The 23221-nt window shown below is 57.4% G+C and overlaps 1 long non-coding RNA gene across 2 annotated transcripts; it reads left to right on the top strand.

Annotated features, from left to right (window-relative positions):
- Positions 1 to 4644: 4644 nt before the first annotated feature.
- Positions 4645 to 8333, top strand: LOC126037322 (uncharacterized). Of its 2 annotated transcripts, none has more exons than XR_007505610.1 (7): positions 4645 to 4813; positions 5628 to 5696; positions 6237 to 6410; positions 6510 to 6647; positions 7126 to 7226; positions 7748 to 7852; positions 8123 to 8333. It is a non-coding gene; the product is annotated as an uncharacterized LOC126037322 (long non-coding RNA). The 2 variants fall into 2 exon arrangements; XR_007505611.1 differs by having other exon boundaries at positions 7126 to 7273.
- The last annotated feature ends 14888 nt before the right edge of the window (positions 8334 to 23221 follow it).

The raw sequence follows: 23221 nt of genomic DNA, 5'->3' as shown, positions 1-23221 counted from the left end.
ATTCTTTCACACAGAACTCTGCTCGCACAACTTTTCCACAGGCCCATGTCCTTTTTCAGCAAGCCACTTCCCAACAAAAGGTATTCCTAGAAAAAGTTTCCCGTTTATAAAGCAGGAGATTGTTGGGGCTGAATTACAGTTCCTTTGTAACTGAATTGGGTCAATATTCCGAAAAAGGGGAATATGTTTATTTTTGAAACAGGTCAATACTTGCATGTGTTGTGCTGGCAAGGAGGAGGCTTCTTAAATGTAGAACTTGTTAAATTTAAAAGCACACCTCCACTCTCCATAGTATTGCTTCTATGTTAATTCAGGGTTAAGATATTCGTTCACTTCAGTTTCTGTGAATCTGTTAGGGCAGCGTGCTCTAAGGTGATGGGAGGGAGCAGGGGGAAGAAGGGGAGGAGGAAAAGCAAAATATCTGCAACCTGCTCTTCCATGACTCCTGCAAACTGTAATGTTATTTTTTTTTCCCAAGCCTGAAAACTGTACTTGGCGGTGGGATTGTGGCTATCTTGTTAATATTCTTCCTTCCTTTCTTGTTTTGGCCTCTCCAGGAAGCGATTCGAGTAATCCTTGGAAATCTTGATGATTTACATGCATTTTCTACAGACCACTATCTTTCTGCGTACCCTTTCTTTCCTACTTGTAAAAGAAAAGGTCCAATGACTTGTATCTGTTGGGCATTGCTTAATTTGACATTCCTGCCTAGTAGTGCGCAGATCTTTAGCTGGAGTACGACTCCTCTGAGCTTCGCAGTTTTACATTAGCTGAAGATCCTCCTCAGTTGTTGCCTTCACCAGAGAACTGATGTATGTAAAAAGAATGTTTTGCAGTGTTTTCACATGGCCACCCCTGCGTTCCAAATCTGATTTAGCCAGAGAAAACGAACGTGCATATATAAAGTCCCAGGAAGCCCACGTAATGCGATTGCAAGGAAAGCTAGTGCGTTGTTTCAAAAGGTTAATAAAACGTAAAGCGCTCCTTACAGGCGCAGCAGCGTTGGCCCTCTAGTAGAGAAGACCGCAGTAGTTTTCTTGTAAGGTACATTAGGATTAAGTATTGTAGTTGCTGTAGTGTAAAGGGTTACGGAGAAGTTACTCTCCTGAGGCTGTTGTTGCAGAGAAAAGTAAGTTAGTGGAAGGAGAAGCCTTTTCAGTCCTAAGGTGCGTCAGTTTGTGAATCGGATCAGGCCCTTCGGCATCATCTCCTCCCGTGATTCCGAGTGCCCAGGAGTAATGAACACCCGCGTGTTTCCGCCTCCAAGGCATCCCCTTCCAGTCTCGGCAGACTGCGTTATTGCCACCCCTGGTCCTAGCAGGCAAGAACGAGATCATCCTCTTTCTCTGTCAGAAGCTGGTAGGTATGAGAGCAACTTATTCCTGTTGCTGCCAGGAAGAGAAAGTAGCCCAGAGCATCGTCAGACAGGAGGCACCCAAACAAAGGAAGCCTCGTTGTTGGTTTGCTTCGCTAAAGCGCAGCCAGTTTTGCCTGCGTGCTTGAGGAGGGTTTGATTCACGAGCTTGTATTTCTGGAACTGGGAAGTCCATCCACCTGCTCAGGCAGCACCGGGCCCTGCGGAGAACTGCAAGCTCAGAGGCCTGGCGTGATGAGTTGTCCTGCAGTCTGTGTGTCGGGCTCCTCGCTGTAGCATACCTCTTAGTTAATCGCCAGCTGTGGGAGTCCTTGAAGCCAAACTCAAACGAACAATTTCATCCCTTAAAGGAACTGACTGTGTCATCTAGGCAAATCTTGGGCTTCATCTCTGGTCCTCAGGATGCAAATGGAGTAAAAGTATTCATGTTACCTGTTTCTTCCTGAGGTCAGAGGCACGTAAGAAGGCTGCTGCCTGGCGTCACCCATTCGTGCATGCATGAGCTCCTAGGTGTGCGAACTGCACCCCCAGGAAGGAACGTCTGTAACTGTGGCGTTTGTCATGTCAATTATCTTTTGTTCTCCCATTTTGAGGAGGACTGTGAAGTGAATGTAATGATGCTAGTCCTGTGAATCCTAGTCCTTTTCAGGTTTAAAAATAATTTTTAAAAGAATTACTTTTTAGTTAGGAAAGCTGATGAGGTTTTCTTCACAGGGTTGGGAGAGCCTGGCATGTTGTTTTTTGCGGGAAGATGTGAGGACTGAAGCCAGATGCAGTTAAGGAAACACAGTGCTATGAATGCAAGCAACTGATGGAAGAGTGTCACCTGGATGAGTGTTTCTTGTAATGTGTTACTAGCGTATGGTGTCTCCTCACATCTCATTTCTCCGCTGTGTAGTTCGATGTGTCACTTGTTCAGCTGCTGCTGCTCATTAAATATAAATCTCCATTGGCAGGAGCAGTTACAGGGTCGTGGATCTTGGACCAAGATCCTCAAAACCCCCTAGCTATGCGAGGTTTCCCTGCCGCACGTGCACTGCCTTTGTGTCCTGATGCTCTGTTTCTCCAGGAATGTCAGTATTTGCGTGGGGAGTTTCAAGGACCTGCCTGTGGACGCGACGGCCCCTACACCCCTGATGTATTCTTCTGGTGCTGCATCCTCTTCTTCGCCACCTTTGCCCTGTCAAGCTTCTTGAAGAAGTTTAAAACCAGCCGCTACTTTCCAACTAGAGTAAGTAGAAGGAGGTGGCCAGTGTCCATCTCCGCACTCGTTTCCCAAAATGGCTTTCCTGGAGCACTAAGCAGTATTTGCCCTGCCTTGGTCAAGCTGGGAAACGTTGGCCTTGCAGGCCAAGCTCTCCAAGAGCTTGGATGTCCCACACTCATTTCCATGAGTGCAAAATCATCGTAGCGTTTCCCACCTGCCTCGTGACCTGCCCCAGATTGAAGATTTTTGGGGTTTGATTTTTTTTTTATTTTTTTTCTTCTCCTCAGGTAGTAGGAAGTCAGGTTTCCCAAAGTTTTGGGGGTTGGGGGTTTCGGTTTGGTTTTTTTCCCCTACCTTCTGCGCATTATGTGCTCGAGTGGAAAGTAGATTCGAATGAGGAGCTTCCTTTTGAGGACTAAAGGATGCCTCAGTGCCTTGTTGCCATTGTAGCTGTGAGTGTAGCTGTAGTGGCAGACATGTGTTTTCTTATTTTTAATATTATTATTATTATTTTTAGATTTTGACTTAAACCAACCCTTGTTGGCCTAGTTAAGCTTTTTTTTATTGTCTGACCCCAGATCTCACAGGGACAAACACAGCAGCAGTATCTAAGCAAGGGATCAGGCTGCATGTGCTCAGAGGGGTGGTGGGATTTGGTTAAGCAGCCTTAATGTTGTGGATGTCTGCAACTCTTGCATCTCACCTTACGGCCCTGTTTGCCATGCCCCTCTCACCTCTGGTTTCTCGCCCCAGGTACGGTCCACAGTGAGCGACTTTGCTGTTTTCCTCACCATCGTCATCATGGTGCTCCTTGACTTTGTGGTTGGGATCCCATTGCCGAAGCTCCAGGTCCCCCATGCGTTCAAGGTAACGGGGCGTTTTGGCACGTGGGGGTGCCACAAGGTGATGCCGGGGCAGGGCAGGGCTGAGTCTGGAGGAGATGCTGGTGGTGTGACCATCTCCTCTTCCACCTCCAAGTGCCTTGCTTCCTCCTGGAAATGAGAAGATGGCCCCAAAACTAGATACCTACAGGGGAAGTATCTAGAGCTGCTTGCAAGGAGGAGACTGGCACTGCTGAAGCCCCCGGGAGAGGGGGACATGAAGCCAGGGCTGGGAGGTGCTCTGACGCAAGGAGGGAGGGGAAAATGAAAGCCAGTGGAGTGCCTGGGCTGGGAGACAATGCTGATGTGTGGGCTTTGTTGCAGCCTACCAGAGACGACCGCGGGTGGTTCATCAACCCCATAGGACCCAACCCTTGGTGGACGGTGTTGGCTGCGCTCGTCCCAGCTCTGCTCTGCACCATCTTGATATTCATGGACCAGCAGATCAGTGCCGTTATTGTGAACAGGAAGGAGCACAAGCTGAAGGTAAGGGCCTGCGAGAGATGACCCCAGCCCCTTCTGGGCTGCAGGTCTGGGGGGAAGCTCTTATTCCCGATGCTTTCTGAAGGCATTGGTTTGGGACAAGGTCAGGCTGCGTGGCAGGATGCTCTCCTGGATTAACGATGATGCAGGGAGCAAGTGACAGGGCAGTATAGATGAGCAACCTTTTGGAGGAGCAAATTAATCTTGGAGCAATAGAGAACTGCGTTTTTGTTTTAAAATGGCAGCAGCAGCAGGTGTGGGGAATGAATTGTTTTGATGCGCTGCCAGGGATAACTCAGAGTCACACCTTCCTTGCAAGTGGTAGAATTTTCTTTGTGAGTGGAAAAAATGGTTTGGTGCTTTTGGGTTGTGGCTTGTTGTTTTTTGGAGAAGTATTTAATGCACAAGCTCTGCATATCCATTGTGTCTGAACTCCTGCCAGATTTTCATGCCAGGTGCTTGTGCAAAGCCTGCATACACCCTTGCTTGTTTCCATTTCTTGTTTTGAATTCTGAAGAAGTTGACTTGTGCTCGAGCAGGGTTTGAGTCTGACTTGCGACGTTATCCTTGCTCTTGTGCTATGGGATGCTCTGTTTCTTGTTTTCCTGCCTGCAGAAAGGATGCGGGTACCACCTGGACCTTTTTGTGGTGGCCGTGATGCTCGGGGTGTGCTCTGTGATGGGGCTGCCCTGGTTTGTGGCTGCGACCGTCCTGTCCATCACCCACGTGAATAGCCTCAAAGTAGAGTCTGACTGCTCAGCTCCAGGAGAACAACCCAAGTTGCTGGGGATACGAGAGCAGAGAGTCACTGGCTTGCTGATCTTTGTGCTCATGGGCTGCTCTGTCTTCTTCACTTCTGTGTTAAAGGTGAGAGGAAAATGCAAACCACCCAACAACCGTGAGCTTGTTGGAGGTTACAGAAAAACAGTCCCCTCTCTGCAGGCCTGAGTAGTTAGTTGTGGAGCGGAGGAGGAGGAGGAGGTGGTCCCAACCCTTGGGGCTTGACCAACGGTGGGAACCAGCCTCGGTTAGGTTTTGCAGCCCTTCAGGCCCCCGTTTCGTGTGCTCGAGGCGAGCGAGCAACGCAACTGCTTGAATTTTTGGGTGTCTTTCAGGCCCACCCATGTTTATGGGTTACAGTTGAGCATATTCAGACCAGCACATCTGCTGTCTTTCAAACAGGCAGCCCTTTAGTGGCTGCAATTTGCTCCCCAAATGCCGCGGAGCAGCCGTTCCCAGGAGCTAAACACACTGAGGTCATCCCTGTGGGCTTCCTTGCACGTTCCTCCCACAAAGTAATCTCGTCTCTAGGCTAAAAGGAGGCCTGTGGCCTTTGCCTGTTGCCCCAAGAATAGGCAGAAGTGTTTCTTCTACCGCCAGAGAATGCGGCATAGGGTAGCACGGGTGAAATCGCCTATTTTCCTCCAACCTTTCTGGAAAATAGGATTATTCTGAGGAGAGATAACTCCCAAGTTCAGCCTAAAGCAGAGCCTTAGCTCACTCGTGCGCACAAAATGGCAAAAAAATGGTTAATATCTGACCCATCTCTAAGCCTGAATGGAAGCTGGAAAGCTTCAAGCAATTTTAGGCAGTGCCTGTGGAAGAGGGTGGTAATACTGAAAATGCAATACAGAAAAAGAAACGATTGCATTCTTTCTTTTCTTTTTCTTCCCCCCCCCAGTTTATACCAATGCCTGTGCTTTATGGCGTCTTTCTCTACATGGGTGTGTCGTCGCTCAGAGGAATTCAGGTACGGACTCTTTTACAGCGTGCAGCATGTCGGCTCCCTGGTATTTTGTCTCTGTAGCAGCAGGGAAAAAAGCAGTGGCATGGGAAAAACTTCTCGCAGAGCAAGCAATGAAACTCTTTTGTGTAAGAAAGAGATTGGTGGAGGCACAGGAGGTAGATAGGGCTGGGAGGACCAGGCAAGTTCAGCGCTCTCTGTTGCAGGGTTTAGGGCAGGTCAGTGTTTGGTTACGTGAAAAGCGGGGGAATTTGGTGCAAAGGGAAGGCAGTTTCTACCACTGGTGGAAATCCTCATGGGGGGATTCAGTGGGCCGAGAAATGCTAATAATGGAATGGCATGGAAGAGTTGCCGTTTGGGCAGCTCTCAGGGGCAAGCCGGTTGCTAGATGGAGCGAAGGGAAAATGGGTGCTGCTCCCAGGAGGAATGCGGTGGGATCCAGGAGTTCTGACGGCAAGCGAGATGCTGCAAAGTGCCTCCACGTCTCGAGAGGGCCAGAAACTTGCCGCAGTCCCAAGGTGGCAACCTTTCCCTTTTATTTCGCAGTTCTTTGATCGCTTGAAGCTGTTTTGGATGCCGGCGAAACACCAGCCGGATTTCATCTAACTGCGGCACGTGCCCTTGCGAAAGGTGCATTTCTTCACGGCGATCCAGCTGACCTGCCTCGTCCTGCTCTGGACCATCAAGGTGTCCCGTGCCGCCATCATCTTTCCCATGATGGTAAGAGCTGCCACCGCTCGGCAGCGGGGTGTTTGCAGCGTTGTTGTGAGAGGTGGCATCGTCTCTGAGCTCACCGCATCTTCCCTCTTATTCATGAAGGTTTTGGCTCTCGTATTTGTCCGGAAAGCGATGGATTTCTGCTTCTCAAAGCGAGAGCTCAGCTTTCTGGATGACCTTATGCCAGAAAGGAAGAAGAAGTTGGACGATGCCAGAAATGAAGCTGGAGAAGAAGAAGAGGTAAGGCTTGCTGTGTCCTCGGGGCTGGACATCTCCGTGTGTCTGTGAGATTGCCTGTTTCTCTTACAGCTTGTCTGGAAATGTTGGGGGAAGATCAGCACTCAATCGAAATAGATCCCAATAGCCTGTAACTTTTGTAACCTTTGTTTCCTCAAGTAGCAGTGAGCTGAACGCTTGAATACAGGTGTAATTTTTAAAACGAGTCGTTTTTCACAAAGGTCATTATCATTATGATGATTATTATTAGATGCTGCTGCGGCTGCTGCTGCTGGCAAGACTTGCTCATAATCATGTTTTGAACACACAGTCCCCCTGCCCCGAAATCTTTGGAGTGAACGGTTTCTCCCCTGCTGCACTAATACCTATAGCTGCCAAGGGGCAGAAGCGGAGGGCAGACTGCTAAGTTTGTGCTGGGCATTCAGCTTATCTCCACTTTGATCAAAGACAGAGAACGTGATTTGTCCCTTTTTTACATCAGGAGTCCAGGAGGGCCATGGAAGCTGCTGCTACTGCAAGTTCAGTTCAGCTGAACGTGGGGAAGACCAGTGACGTGGATATCCCAAAGCAAAGCAGTGACGGGTAAAGCCCCACCAAGTGCCAGGACCCCCGGCAAGATTAGCTTGAAGGTGTTTGGCAGAGTTTTCTCCACTTGCCTCTTTGTGGGGCATCCCACAGAAACCAGCAGGCAGCTTGGTGGGAAAATCAAATTTGGGGGCAGGGCTGCAGGAGGTGATTGCAAGGCTCTGACCGCAAGCAGAGTGGCTGCAGCACTCGCGTTTGACCCCCAAACCTTGCCTCATCAGTGCTTTTACGGTAGCTGGAGATCCTCATACTTAACACATGAGGAGTTGCAGGCATGATCTGTACCAGCAGTGGCTTAGGAACCCGGACCGGGGCTAAGCCCCAGCAAGAGCCTTTGCACAGAGCTGTTGCTCTGCAGCTCCCCGGCTTGCCTCCCAAAACTCCTCATCCAGCAAAACCTCCCACGGTTATGCAGAGCTTTGATTCTCGGGGCTCCGCTGTTCCTCTTGCTGATGCTAATGCCCTTGGTGGCATCAGTTCCCATAATCACGGATTGCTATGTAAAATATTTATTGCAGGACTGATCCTTCTGACATTGTTATCCTGGATGAAATGTCACAAACGACCATATGGAAGGCTCTCACTTTGAAGACAGAAACCCTTTGAATCCAGGGAGGAAAAAGGTAAAGGACTGCATGTGATCGTGACCGTGCTCCTCAGCAAGCGACGGCGCACACCTACGCTTTTCCCACGCTTTGGCCGGCAAGGCTGAGCAAACGGCCTGTCCCTGGGAACAGGCAGTGAGGACCGTGGCATGCAAACCAACTCCTCTCTGCTGGGGTGGTCCCCCAAACAGGGCTGAATCAGCAGCAGCTGGCAGGTCTTCCACTGATGATGCTCTCCCTCTTTTTCTCTTCCCTTCGCCTTTCCCCACTCCCGCTTTTCACGTTTAGGAATCTTGACTTTGAAGGAGAGGAGTGAGAGCGTGACTCGGGGATGTGCCAACGCAGACAGAGGGAGAAAGTGCTTTGTTTCAGTTGGAGGATTCCCATTAAAGCCATGCAGATGTTTTCAGTTATCCTTGGTGTGCTTCAGGCATTCAGTATCTCTAGACCAGCAAGCTGAGGTGAACGTCACAGTCACGGGGAGTTTGGTGGTGTTCAGTCTGTGTGCGTACGTGCGTGTGGGGGTGTGGGTTTGTAGTGGTAGAGGGACTGCTATGGCTTTATCATTCAGTGCTCTTCTTTTAATACCTAATTCCTCCTCTTTTTTTTTTCTCTTTTTTTCAAATGTAAACTGGGAATGTCCAAAATAATTTTCTGTTATATTTGATGCATTCTCCACTTTCTTCTTGATCACAACCGGGTTTTTGGTCTGGTTTGGGGTCCTGGCTTTAATTCACTCTTATGTCTCTTACTGGTACGAGAGGGATGCCCTCTGTGGCAGGGCAGCATAGAGAGCGTCCAAGCAGTTGGCCTAAGGTGAAAGAAAAGCATTTGCTCCCTGCGCTCCAGTTTTACCTCTCTTGGTTGGTTTGGTTTTGGGTTTGTTTTTTTTTTGCTTTGGCTCTGCCATCAGCCTGGGAGCTGCAAAATGCAGAACTGCCACCTTCTTGTCCCCTGGCTGTAAACTGCATCTAAGGGAGCACTTCAGGTATTTGATTTTGCATACACCGTATGGTCACAGGAGCGGCCAGATGAGACCTGGGGCTCTGTGTCCCTGGGCTGTTCCCTCTGTTGTTTCTCCACTTTCCTTCTGTATTGGATCTGGCTGAGTTGGAGTTCCTTTACCCCACAGCAGCCCTCGTAGTGCTGTGCTCTGTACTGGTAGCTAGAAAGCTGTTGATAACACAGCAGTGTTTTGGCCATGGCAGACAGCCAGAGCACACCCACACACCCAGACATCCAGGCGTCTTCCACATGGAGGCCACTTCCCACCTCGGCTGGCCAACGCAACGCGCTGCCTACCTTCTTCAAGGACGTCAGCCGTTTGATGCTGACGAAGCCCATCTTGTTCTTCTGGACATGTTTCAGGAGGAAAGCATCCTTGGCCAGGTTCTCGTCAGAGAGGTGGAATTCCACCTGGGACACAACCCTCCTGGCCAGCTGCCAGTCAGGGACGGAGTAGCTGCAGTCCAAGAGATCAGCCCCCAGAATATCGCTCGCATCGCAGAAGCTCCCGGCAAAGCAGCAGGGACACGGGTGTGACTTGGTGGCCTTTGGGATGTGCAGCACTGCCCGGTCCCAGCCACAGCGGTGCAGATGGCAGAGTCTTGAGGAGCGGGGTGGCTCAGCTGCGCTCTGAAATGAAACGGAGTTTTATGCTTTTAGAAGCGCGCTTGCCTTCATGCCCCCAGCATCGGTCCCTGCCACAAGTTACGCAGCACATGGCATTGCACAATCTTGCAGCCAGAGGTGCCTCATGAACAGAGCGCAATCTCTTTGATTACCAGGATACAGGCCAGGAGAGATCTTTGGCCTCCGGTTCACGGCAGTTGTCCCGACTCCCCCAGGCCACACACTGTTCACACAGCGGGAGCGAGAGGCCTGTGTCCTTGGTACCCTTGGGGTGTCCTTGCTAGCGCCGAATCCTCCAAGCACGAGGAGGGGATGTACTAACCCCATCCCTGGGATCCCCTAGAGCGCAAACAGCCCCAGCGCCGCGACACCGGACGTTGGGCAGAATCCAGTCCTTTTCTGGGAGCACGCGGCAGCGGGTACTGTCTCCTCCGGGGTGTCACGCACCCAGGGAAAGGGCCACCCCCTCCCAGGGGGATCCAGAGCTGCTGCTTTTCCCAGCAGGAGACTGAAAGACCTGACAGCACTACTGGAGCGAGGGCTGGGGGAAAGCGTGCCACCGAGCAACACTGCATGACCTTCCTTCATGCCCTCGACGTCCTTTTTCCTATTTCTGCCTCGCTCCGGTCAACGCAGTGAACAGAAGCGCGGGCAACGGTCACAAACGCATTTGCCATCTGGCGCAAGGAGGCTGTGGCTGCAGCTTGGTGCCCACTCGGCTCGGCTGAATCAACTTGTTCTTCTTCCCCCACCGGAAAAATACTGTTGAAAGCCAAGAGCATTTGCACCCGCAGACCCCGAGAGCCGCCTGTAGGCCCCGGGGCCACCCCAGCCTCCCTTAACTCTTTCCCTCCCCAGGAGGAGCTGGGGAGGCTCTTGGGGGTGGGGCGGAACACAGGGAGCCCCCGCATTCCTTCCGGGGAGACGCCAAAGAGTCCTTGGCAGCTAACAGCCAGAAGGGACCATGGCATGGCCACCAACGCAGCTCCCACTGCCTGGGCCCTGGGGCCCCCCAGCGCTCCAGCTTTTCCAGCCATTCGTGCTCCCCAAAACCTTCTACCCTTGAGGTAGGGACCGACCCCAACCCCTGCAGCCCAGGGATGCTCTTGGAGGACAAGAGCAGAGGTGACCGCCGGCCATCGCTCCTGTCTCATTCTCTCAGGCTCAGCCAACCTATGCCGCCTGCCCGCACGGGAGCAGCCCTTCCCTGCAGCCCGGGCCCCCCAGGCACCACCAGCAGGTATGGCACCCCAGTCTGCTCTGGCCCCTTCGCCATCCCCATCACACCCGTTCCCCCGGCACTTTTCGCATGGGGGTTCAGCAAGCCCCGGTGAGCATCCTTGCCCTCGCCCGGGCGGCGCGTGCCCAGTAAAGCCCATCTGCAGAGAATTCCCCAAATATTTGGGGCCACCTCTCCCCTTTCACCTCCTAGATGCCAGTCTCCTCCCCGATTTGCAACCCTGTCCCACCGGCACAGCGGCTCACCCCGTGGGGATCACTCCGGCCACAAGCTCCCCACGCCCCTGGCCCAGAGCTGGGGGATGTCGGCCATCGGGGCCGGCTCGGCGGGTGCCCCTGGACAGTTCTCCCGGCCCAGCACAGCTCCCCCTCACCCACACAGGTCTGCAGAGGGCTCCATGTGGCTGCCTCTTTAACCCCCGGGTCTTCCGCATCCAGTGGACAACCACCGACCTGCCTCCACCGGCCAGCGCCACGCTCGGCCAAGGCGCCGCTTCTCTGCCAGGTGCTGCCCTGTGGGGTCCCGCGGGCTGCGGGGCCCCCCAGGGCCAACCACGATACCTCGCACCCTACAAGAACCAGAGGAGTGGGGTGGCCCCAGACCCTCTGGAGCTGCCAGTGTCCATCCCTGGCTACCAGCACATCAAGGGGCAGCTGGCACAGATCAACATCGCCAGCACGGCCACCCCTGTGGGGGCACCCCCGGGCAGCGATGTCCACACCAGCCCCTGCGCTGCCACCAACAACGAAGCCCTTGGGGACACTGCAGGCGACCTTGCAGTGTCCGAGGAGATGCTCCTGGAAGAGGCCCTAAGGCTCTTCGGTTGCGCCCTGGATAGAGTGGGGGTCAGCCAGGATGCTCCCAGCAGAGGTTCCGTGCCCGAGGATGCTGCTGGCACCAGCACAGACACCCCCGACCACGACTTCAGCTCGCTCTCGCTGCCTGAGGAGATGCTCACCCCCGACTACTGCATCCCCAAGCTCAGCGACACCATGCTGAGCCTCAAAATAGTCAACGGCGGCGGGATGGAGCCCCAGGAGCCGTGGCAGGATGCGGGGATGGACCTGCCACCGTCCCCACCTGCCACGGCCGGCAAGCGGAGGAAGAGGCAGGCGCAGAGCTCCTTGCCAATGGCACCCAGCAAGCGCAGGGCTCTGGCAGCCAACGTGAGGGTGTGTGGGGGGGGGGGGGATTAGACAGGGGTGAGAGGGATGGAGATGGGGGCAGTGGGGGGGGTGGGAGAGGAGGGGTGGGGTATATGGCAGGGGGTGTGGGCGGGGGTGGCTAGGGAGGGGTTAGACCAGCTTGGATGGGACCTTTTCTCTTGTCTTTTTAATTAAAAGCTCCTTCTCCAGAACTGCTCGGTGCCTGTGTGGGACGGGGAGGGAGCACAGGGGACACCAAGAAACAGCCCCCAAGAGGTGCAAAAGCCCCACTGAGCCCCAAATCTGAGCCAGCAAGCCACGAGGGGAACCCAGCCACCCCCAGGGCCCAGTCTCCACCAGCTGGGCAGGTGATGGTGGGGGGGTGGGAACGGGAACAACTTCCCTGTCCCCTTCCCCAGGGGAAGCAGCCCTTTGGTGGGGAAGCCAGGACAGACAGGTCCCTGCAGGACTCACGGACACGGCCCCACGCAGAAAGCAGCACAGAGCCCCTGCGACAACAACAGACCTTGGGGGCCGGGGCGGACACGGGCACACACGACAACAAGGGCTGCAAGGCCTTCGTCTTGAACACCACCAGCGTCCCCTCCAGCGGGGACAGGGCTCGGTGCACAGCCCTTCAAAGCCTCAAGACCATCACGGCCTTCCTCGGGTCCCACTGACCTCAGCCCCCAAGAGCCCAGCTTTGCCTCACTGACACAGCAACATAACCCCAAATCACCCCAAGAATGGCGAGGGAGGGAGCTGCAGGCCAGGCAGGGACCCTCCTCCGCTTGTCTGGCTGTGCCTTGGGCAGCCGCAAGACCAGGAAGTGGGGAGAAAAAATCAGAAGGGAAAAAAAATTAAAAATCACTGCACCGGCCAGAAAGTGCCTGAAAACTTCATCCCTCTTCATTGCCCATTTCCCATGCGAGCTCCACAACCTGGGAGCAACGCAGCCAATAGAACCTTCGAGAAGCAGACTCACAGCCTGCTGCAGCTGGCCCTGCTCGAGCAGCCGAGGTGGGCTGGATGATCTCTAGAGGTCTCTTTCAGCATCCATTCTGTGCTGCTGTGACTCTGTCTCTGTCGTGGTTTAACCCCAGCCAGCAACTAAGCACCACCCAGCCGCTCACTCACTCCCCCCCCACCCAGTGGGATGGGGGAGAAAATCCGGAAAAAGAAGTAAAACTCGTGGGTTGAGATAAGCACGGTTTAATAGAACAGAAAGGAAGAAACTAATAATGATAATACTAATAAAATGACAACAGCAATAATAAAAGGATCGGAATGTACAAATGATGCGCAGTGCAATCGCTCACCACCCACCATTCACACCCAGCTAGTCCCCGAGCAGCGATTCCCCCCCCACTCCCCAGTTCCTATACTAGATGGGATGTCGCATGGTATGGAATACCCTGTTGGCCAGTTTGGGTCAGGTGCCCTGGCTGTGTCCTGTGCCAAGTTCTTGTGCCCCTCCAGCTTTCTCGCTGGTTGGGCATGAGAAGCTGAAAAATCCTTGACTTTAGTCTAAACACTCCTCGGCAACAACTGCAAACATCAGTGTTATCAAGGTTCTTTGCATACTGAACTCAAAACATAGCACTGTACCAGCTACTAGGAAGACAGTTAACTCTATCCAAGCTGAAACCAGGACACTTTTAACCACTTAACATTCCGTGAGAAATACTGCAAGAGCTCAAGAAGAAAGAGCAGAAAGACAGGAGACAGGTGAAAGCCTAGAGCGCCAGCTAGAGGGAATGAAAGACCCTCTTCCTTCTCTGAAGCTTCAGCAAGGCTTCCTTCACCTGCTTGTTCCTCCGACTGTCAATGACGGGGTTCAAACTGGGGCTGACGAGACTGTAGAAAAGGGAAAGAACTTTCTCCCTCCCAGAGGAGTTACCGCTCCCGGGCCCCGCGTACACGAAGATGGCGTTTCCATAAAAGACACCCACCACGGTCGGGTGGGAGCCACAGGTGGAGGTGGTTTCGTGCCATCCTGGCACAGAGCGGATGCGCAGATCGGTGGCCAGGCTGTCCAGGGAGCAAATCGGGATTAGGGCTAAAGGGAAGAGGAAGAAGCACACACAAACAGCAAAGATCAGGACTTTATTGGCAGGAGCGGCAGGGCAGGCCAGCTTTGAGACAGCAAGAATTTCACAGGAGAAGTGGACAACCTCGCAGGGGCCACAGAAAGGCAGGTGTAAAGCCAGAGAGGCTTGCAGTGTACCAAATACAAACACCAAAGCCCACAAAACCGTGGCAAGGGTGAGGCGCAGCCTCCAGATCACGATGAGGGCATAGCACAGGGGACGGCAGATTGCCACATAGCGAACGTGAGACATGATGGCCAGCAGCACGCACGCCGTAAGTGCAAAGATTAAATAAAGATGGCTCTGTGCCCCACACCCAGCAAAGGAGGGGGTTCTGCCTTGTCCAAGGAGGCTCCTTAGCATACGGGGGACATTGCTGGAGGCGTAGCAGATGTCCGCGATGGAGAGGTGGCAGAGGAAGAAGTACATGGGGAGGCAGTAGTCCAGGCAGATAAGCAGAAAGACAAGTGCGTTTCCCATCAGAGTGGCAGAGCAGAGGGCAGAGAAAAGGCCAAAGAGGCAGCGCTGCAGGGCTGGGGTGCTGCAGAACCCCAGGAGGACGAATTCTGTGACCGTCGTTTCATTCTGCACGCTGTGCTGGAGGTGAGGCAGCACAAACTGCGACCACGGAGATCTGGAAGCGAAGGAGCAAGGAAAAGGAAAGAAAAAGGAGAGTTTTCCTAAGAATGTTGCGCAGGAGGAACCGCTGCACCGGCTCACCAGCGCCTGGTTCTGCTTCCCCAGCATGAATGACACGTCTGTCCAGGGCACCTCCCCCAGCACCCAAAACAGACTGCACCCCTGCACAGCGCAGCCCACCCTGCCTGCACCCCCCCATCACTCCAAACCACGCTACACCCGCACAGGCTGCACAAACCTGAACGGCACCACCCAGCTGATCACTGCGCCCACCCCACGGCTGGACCTCCCAGACAAGTGGCCCCCAGCCCCTCACTGACCATCCCTGACCCGTCACTGACCCCATCCCTGACCCCCTCATCGACCCCATCCCTGACCCATCACCAGACCCCTCTCCCCCTCCCCTTTCCCCCTTCCTTCCTCCCTTCCTTCCTTCCTTCCTTCCTTCTTCCCCCGCTCCCCCGTTCCCGTCCCCTTCCCGCCCGTACCCACCTGCCGGCCCCGCCGCCGCTGCCGTCCGCCTTGCTCCCCGCTGCTGGGCCGAGCTCGCCGCAACGGCCCGACCCGCAGCCTCCCGCTGCCCACCGGCCTCTCGCCTCACCTCCCGCCCGTCCCCACGCACCGACCCCTCTGTGCCCACGCCACCTCGCTCCCGGCCCCACCACCCCGGGCGTAGCGCGTCCCCCAGCACCCCGGCCCGGGCCCCCGCGCCCGCTCAGACGACCCAGCAGGCCCGGGCTGAGCCCAGCGGGGGCGTAGGCCCCGGGGAGGGGGGGAGGGGGGACTCCCCCCCTCCCTCGTGCCAGCGAACGGCCGATGGAACCCTGTCGCCTGCCGCGGCAGCCGTAACCAGGGCAACCCAGCAGACCCCAACGGTCGCAGATCGCTGTGGCTGAGCGCACAGGAAGGCCTCTGGTGTCCCGGTGTGCCCACCTGCCTTCGAGCGAGGGGAGCCCGGCGGGCCTTGTCCTGCGCCTCCTGAGGGCGAGGGAAGAGCCTCGGCGTGCCTGAGGGGCTGGGGGCTGCTCCCCGGCTCGGCCTGGCCATAGGTGGGGGTGGCACCAGGCTCTGGGAGGGAAGGGACAGAGGACAGAGGGGTGTCTGCGACAAGGGGGATGCCCCCATACAGACAAACCCCAGCCCCATAGCGGGAGGAGGAGGAAGAGGGAGCCAGTCCCGTCCCCCCAGGGCGAGGAGGGGTCCATGTGCTCCGGGGCAGCCAGAGGGCTTCTGGGGAGGGGGGATCAGGGGGCTTAGGGGAGTGACATTGGGGTACTTTGCGACACCCTGTGGCAGCCAGCCCTGCTCCCGCAGTGTCTGGGAGGACAGTGTTGGGACAGGATGGGAGCGAGGAGCCCCTGAGCACAGCCACCTCTGCCCCCACCACCCCTGGGGTGGCAGGGGGTCCTCCTCACCCCTTTCCTCCCTCCCTCCTGCAGGATGGCGGAGAGACCCCCTGGCCACGTTAGGCAGGCCTGGGTGGAGAAGGCTGGAGCTGCCCCGGCTCCCAGATCCAGGCCAAAGCCCCATGAGATGTCCGAGGTCCAGCTGCTGCGGGCAGGTGAGTGTGCGGGTGCTGTGGAGCAGGGGGCTCCCCAGCCTGCCCTGCCTTGTCCTGGGCCAGGCTCACATCCCCCAGCCAGGCTGGCATCGGAGCTCCCACAGCGCAGTGGCCGGGAAGGGAGCTCTGTTCTGGCGTTCTGGGACAGGGACTCTCCCTGTGCCCTGGTGCCAGCGCATCCCTTACCAGACCACAGCAGGGCCCCCTCCCTGTGCTGCCCTCCAGCATCACACCCTCTCTCCTGGGGCACACAGGGGACACCGGTGTCCCAGCCTTGAGCAAGGGCTTGTGGCATCCCTGGGAGCTGGGCAGAGGGCTCGGGTTTTCCCTGCTGCTTGCCCCCCAGCCCTTCCTGCTCTCTCTTGGCCAGATCTGTGCTGCTCTGCCTTGGCTTTGCCCAGGGAGGAAGACAATACCCTGGACATCATTCGAGCCTTCCTCAGGAGCAGACCAAAGGTATCCGTGGCCACTTCTATGAGGCTGTGCCCGTGTCTCCCAGCCTGTCTTTCGGCCCCTGTCCCGTGCTCAGAAGGTGCTGGGGGCTGTGCTGGGCCCCCCACCTGGCTGTCTCTCCCCCCTGACACTGTCTGTCTGTCTGTCTCCTCCCTGGCTGGCAGCAAGAGGCCCAGAAGCTGAGGTTTCTGGCCTCCATCTGCACCGTCTGCAGCACCACCAGCGTGGACTCCGCTGCGTGGGACATGCTTTACTTCTGCCAGCCAGAGGTGGTGGAGACCATCGAGGTGAGGGGACGGCCAGTCAGGCTGAGGCAGGGGCAGGGGCAGGGGCAGGGGCAGCAGGCAGCGACACAGCCCCGGGGGCAGATGAGAGCTTGGCCAGGCAGGGGGGTTGCGGATGAGCACTGCTCCAGGTCTCCATCCTTGGAGATGCTCCAAAGCCACCTGGGCGGCCTGGCTGGATGTTTGCAGGTCCCTTGGCCAGCCTGTGGCTCTGTGACGGGCACAGCCCTTCCAGCCATGGGGCTTGGGACCACTGGGTGCCAGGATGGGGGCACCTGGGCTCTGCCAGCCCCACAGGCTCTTGCTGGGCGAAGGAAACTGCCCCATCCTGAGCTGTCCCACGCTGCTGTGCTCCCCAGGTGCTGCTGCAAGAGGAGCCCGCTGGCCCCCAGGGCATTATGGTGCAGCAGCAAGCCATGCTGGCCATCATCTCCATGAGGTACCTGCCCCAGCCCCCAGCTTGGTGGCCCCGATGGCACCGGTCCCAGGTGGGGGGCATCCCCAGTCCTGGGTCTGAGAGGGAGGCAGAGAACAGGGCAGGGGGTGCCACAGGGTTTTCCCCGCAAAGGCAAGTGCCAGTGTCATGGAGGGTTGAGGGGTCCCCCATGGCATGGGGCTCAGCTCAGGTCTCTAAGCCCAGGGTCTGCCTCCTCCTCTGTCCCCGCAGCAGAGCGGGGCTGCTTCTGCAGGAGAAGAAGAACAGCCTCCTGTATGCCTGCTTCTGCAACATCTTCCACCTGCCTCCTCAGGAGGACACTCAGGGCCCTGATGCTTCACTCTGCTCCAAGGTGTGCCAGGGGGTGAACCATGGGGAGTTCCCTGGCTGCGAGGCCCCTTCCTGGGCACCGCAGGGCCACGGCCGTCCCCTGCCAGGCTTCCAGGGCTGCCCCCAAGACTCTGTCCCCCTCACAGACCCTGGCCACGATGGACAGCATGCTGCAGGTGCTGGTACGCAGTGCCGGCACCCTTGGCATCGTGGAGCTGCAGAACATCTTGGAGGTCTGACCTTGGCACAGGGTCCCCATGGGCAGTGACCCCTGGCTTGAGCGGTGCCCACCCCCAGCACCTGGTGCAAGGAGGGGGGCAGGGAATGTCTCTCCTTACCAGCCATGCCCCCCCCCACCCCCCTGCCTCCTGGCTCCCGCCAGAGCCCCTTCTCCTGCCCCAGCCCACGCCACCTCTGCAGCCTTGCTCGCTGCCCGTCCTCCCCAACACTGCCTCCCAGATGGACCTGCCTGTCTGGCAAGGGGAGCCCAGCCCTGGGGCTTTCCCCCTCCAGCTTCACCATGGGCCATATCCCAGAGCCCCCACCACAGGTCCCCAGTGAGGTGGTCACCCCAAAGCCTTGGAGTCCTTGGGTGGGAGGCAGAGGGTTGTTTTTTGGTGGGGAGTGAATGGAAGGCAGCAGAGGCAGCAGCAGAAGCGGGATGCAGTGACCTGCCTGCCCGCAGCAGGTTGCTGTGAGGGGCAAGAAGGACACATGCCCCATCCCAGGCACTGCCCCAGAGCAAGCCTGGCTGTGCCATGCTGTGCCATGCCACCTCCCTGGCACACCAGCAGCTTTTCTCCTCCCAGCTGCTGCTGCCCTTCACCGATTCCCAGCTGGCAGAGGTGCAGGAGAGGGCCATGGCACGGATCGCCAGGCTGGTGAACTTCATCACCACCTACTCCCTGCGGCAGGTACCGAGCTCCTGGTCTGGGCAGCCCCAGTGCCCTGTCCCTGTGCCCCTGAGCCCCGGCACCTCCCAGGGAAGCTGGGCACCCAGCCAGCAGGTCGGGAGCAGGGGTCTTTGCCCTGCCCCTGTCCTGTCGATGCTCTCTCCCAGGGCAGGGCAGGGCAGGGCAGGGCAGGGCTGCCCCGGGCACAGGCAGGAACCTGGGTCCGGCAGCCCTGCCCTGCTCTTGGCTGCTGCCTAGCTGCTCTGGGAGCAGCTGGGGCTCTCGTTGTGCTCACACTGCCTCTCTTCCCCCAGGTCTGCCCCTGCTTTGCCCAAGCCACAGTCCGCAGGCATCAGTGCTCCAAGACACATCAGTTTGTAATGCTGGGGAAGCTGGTGGGGCACCTCACCCTCTGTTGCACCTGCAAGGACAAGGGGATGCGTCCTGAGGCTGCAGAAGCTCTCTATCACCTGCACACGTTTGTCCTGCAGCAGAGAAGTAAGACAAGCTGTGTCGGGCTGGATCCCCCAGGCATGGGCAGTCAGGGGCCACTCTCCTTGACGAGAGAAAGCCTTATCCAACCTGCCTGCCTGCCTGCAGTCTGAAAAGTCATTTTGCCTTGCCCCCGCTCACAATAGCCCTGGACCCTCCCTGGGTATCTGCTCCCTGGACCTGTCTGGTGCCCTTTTTCTTTGCCAGCAACTTTTCTGCCCAATGCTCTCAGACTGCACTTCCACTTCTGCACCCTCTCTCTAAGCACCCCGTTTTTGCTCCCCCCCAGGCAGGTGGCCCTGGCTGCATGGCACAGAGCAGCTGCAGCTCCAGGAGGACTGGCAAGCAATGAAGCCCTGGCAGCTTTTGAAAATCAGCCACACCCGCAAAATCTTCTTGGTAAGAAGTGCCTTTGGCTCAGTGTGAGTGAAGGGACACCCGATGCGTGGGGATGACAGGGGCTCACGCTGTTCCCTAGGCAAAGGCCCTCAGGGAGCTTCAGTCCCCTGCGGGACCCTGATGCCCACCATCAGTCTCCTCCCCAGCGCAGCCTGGCTCCGTGCCCCGCTCTCACTGCACAGTCAAGATGCTCTGGGTGATGCTCTGGGTGAGGCAACAAATCTCCCCTCCTCTCCTTCATCTTGCAGATGTTCACAAAATACCTCCAGTCCTCCGACCAGGCAGACATCATCCTCATGGCTATCAAGAGCTTGAGACACCCAAGCGCCTACAGCATCAGGCTGGCTGCCCACATGGTGGATGTCCTTGTGGCGGACCGTGCCTTCCAGCCGGGGCAGGTGAATAGCCCATGGGTGGCACAGCTGATGCTCCAGCCCACTGGGGGACTGTTCCTCCCCTGGCTCTGTGCCTGGCTAGCACTGATGCCGTCTCGAGCTGGCATACCGCACTAGGAACGGAAGCAGCTCCCAGTAGGAGCTGGGGAAATGGCCGCGCTCACCATGCTGACATCCCCACTCCCGCCCGTGTCTCCCCTCCAGGTGCTGAACGTCGTGTGGGCCATCTACAGAAGCCGGCCCTCCGTCAGGGCGGTGGTAGCCCGCAAAAGCCTGGACAGGGCCCTGGTGGTGCTTGTGCGCAAACACCCCAGGGAGTTGGTGGCCAGCCTGCTGCAGTGCTCCCCGACGTGCACCCGGTAAGGGGACCACCAGCCTTTGGGGGCTCCTCTCACACTAGGAGAGGGGCCCCAAGACCCTCCCGAGGGATTTCAGCCCGGCCATCCTCTGGGGTGTCCCTGCTGACAGAGCCCCGTGTCCCTGCAGTGTCGCCAGGGCCATGTGGAGGGCGATGATGTCTGACCTCCGGGCTGCGGACAAGGTGCTGAGAGAGCTGCTCAGCTTGCTGGTGAACCAGTCACTGCGCAAGACCTCCACCTCCACCAAGGACAACCCGCGCATCCTCTCCCTGGCTGTGAGTTGCTGGACGAAGCCTTGCTGACCTCCGGGGCTGATCTCAGCTGTCCGGGGCCCCTGCTCCCCTTCCCTGCCCGCCCCAAGGCTTTACCTCCCCAGGGATGAGGGGACATCTCAGCGTCCGGGTGTCTTCTGCAGGCAACCAGGGCGATAAGCGAGATCCTCCTGCAGTCTGTCTGCCTCTGGCAGGTGGAGGCAATTTTCCCCCAGCTTTTCCTGGCGCTGCTTTTCCAAGCGTCATTCACCACGGAGCTGACGCTGCAGGAAGTGCACATCTTCTGGACGGAGCACCGACAGGATCAGCTCACTCCCATCAGGTGCTCCATCCCTTTCCTCTCATCCCTGCCAACCACCCGGAGCCAAGCCAGGGTGGGAGCTAAGCATTTCTCCTTGTGCAGGTCTGCGGTGCAGTCCATGAAAGTGCTGCTCTGCAGCATGGGCTTTGAGAGCCAGGTACTGGCCATCGAGGCGCAGGGTGGCTGGGACACCCTGCTCAGCTCCCAGACCCACCTCATGGGAGTGCGCATTATCGCCAGGTGAGAGCCCCTTCTCCCTGCTCCTTGGGGACAGGGTACCCCATGCCACCCCCTCCCTTGGGGCTGATGGCAGTGGGGTCCCCATTACTTGGAGAAAGTGGTACAGACTGGCGATGTCCAGGCTGGTGCAAACCCCCAAAAGATGTGCCTGCCTGGCTCAGGCCTGACAGTGCCTCCTTCCCCGTCAGGGAGATGATGAAGATGCCAAGGCGCCTGCGCTCCGCCATCTTCTGCCATCTGGTAGAGCTCCTCCGGACAGAGGACCCCACCTGGCAGATGGTCGCTATGGTCTTCTTCATTGAGGTGAGCCTGATGGCACCACTCCAAGCTCCCCCCGATGCTCGGTTCTCCCATGCCCACCACTGTGGGGAAAGCTGGGGCAGTGGGTGGGCTCTGGTTGGTACCATGGAGGAGCAGATGAGCAAGCAATGTGCTGTGGTGTGGGGCACGGGGACTCTCTGCAATCCCTGCTGCCTCTCTCTGTCTGGGCTTGGTCTTGCCCTGCGTCCTTGTCCTGAGCTGATGGTTGGAGCCAGCACCACACCTCAGCAGCTCCCACTGCCTGTGTTTCAGATGCTGGACTTTACCAACATCAGTGAAGAGCTGTTCCGTGCCCTGGAAATCTTCCCCATTTATCTGCAGAGCCAGTGCCTGGGGATGCCCAGCCTGGTGCTCAGGGCCATCCTCAGGCTCACCGAGAGGCCTGACACAGTGAGTAGGGGGCAGCCGGGACAGCAGCCCAGGGTGGAACAGTGGGTAACGTGGCAGCTCAGGCTTTCCTGGGCATTGTGGGCTGTGCTGGCTGCTGCCAGCTCTCCTGCCTCCCCGGCCCTCTGCCCCATGGCTGTGCCATGCCAAGGAGAGAAGCAGCAGTGCTGACGGGAACGGGCTCCCACTGCCAGCACGTCCCAGCAGGGATGCTGGCGGCAGAGCAACCGGCCTGAGCGTGGGGTCTGCAGGGCCTGGCCGTGAGGTGTTGAGCCCCAGGGTGAAACACAGCAGCCATGGCAGGGGCTGCTGGCAGCTTGGGCAGCTTTCCAGGCAGCGCCAGTCACCCACCAGCCTATCCAGGGGGGTCTGGTGGAGAAGGGGGCAGCCGAAGGGCTGGCAAGGAGCCAGTGCTGTCTGTCCTCCCCCTCTGTGCCCTGCTCTTCCCATGGGCATGCTGGTGAGCCCTGTCTGCCGGGACCTTGCCCTCGTAACCTGCACTGCCTGCAGAGAACCCAGTGGGGAGGCCGGTGTTCGTGGAGAGGGTTTTCACCCCTGTGATCGGTGGCTCCTTTACAAAAAGGAGGTGGCATGTCTCACACAGGAAAGGAAAGCCCTTATCCTGCTGCCGTACGTTATGGACCAGCTGCTGGATGATGACAGTGATGCCAGCGCCGCGGCCCTGCCCGTGCTTGGCAACATGCTCTGGCTGCTGGAGGGGAAGAGACTCAGCCTCACTGCCCTGGCACTGGCTGGAAAGCTCCTGCTGCTTTTCAACAATGTAAGGCTGGGGGAGAGCCCCATGTCCCCCTTCCTGGGCACCTCCATTCACGCCTCCCACTGCAGCCCCTGTGCTCTGCAGGGGGATGCTTTGCCCTGCAGTCCCCAGACCCCATTGCTGCCCTTGGTGGCTCCGTGCTGTGTCACAAACCCCCCACCAAGGACTCACTCCGGCTCGGCCTCCCTGCCGCAGCGGGGGACAGTGGTGGCAGGATGGCAGCAGGCGTGCTGAGCCCCACCAATGCACACCCTGCTCTGGCAGCATCCTCCAGCCTTCTGCAGGGCCTCCCTCTCTGGCCCTCAGCCCCGGAGACCCCAGTCTCCCTGGGCAGACCATCTGCATGCCGCAGCTCGCTGCCTTTTGCAGCAGGGCTGCCTGCAGCCATTTTGGGGATGTCTGTCTCCATGTCAGCCCCTTGCTTGCCATGGGCTTGTGGCTGAGGTCCTCCTCCCCTCTTCCCCCAGGAGCTGGACACGGTGCGGGAGCTCTCCATCCATCTCTTCCAAATTGCAATGGGGCTCGTGGTGGGTGCTGAAAAGAAGAAGATGAAGAAGGTGGTGTGGGACAGCCTGCTGCCGCTGCTCTTTCACCTGCATGACCAGGACGAGAGTGTGGCCAAGGTGGGATTCCCAACCTGACTGGTCCTTTGGGGAGGGCAATGCTGACACTGCACTGTGAGGTCTAGCTTGTTGAGTCCCTAGGAACAGGCAGAGCCCCCCTCCCTGCCCACTGCTGCC

Source organism: Accipiter gentilis, unplaced genomic scaffold (assembly GCF_929443795.1).
Source record: "Accipiter gentilis unplaced genomic scaffold, bAccGen1.1, whole genome shotgun sequence".
Classification (NCBI taxonomy): domain Eukaryota; kingdom Metazoa; phylum Chordata; class Aves; order Accipitriformes; family Accipitridae; genus Astur; species Astur gentilis.
The sequence above is the reverse complement of the archived record's forward strand: the minus strand, read 5'-3'. Positions and strand labels throughout refer to the sequence as shown.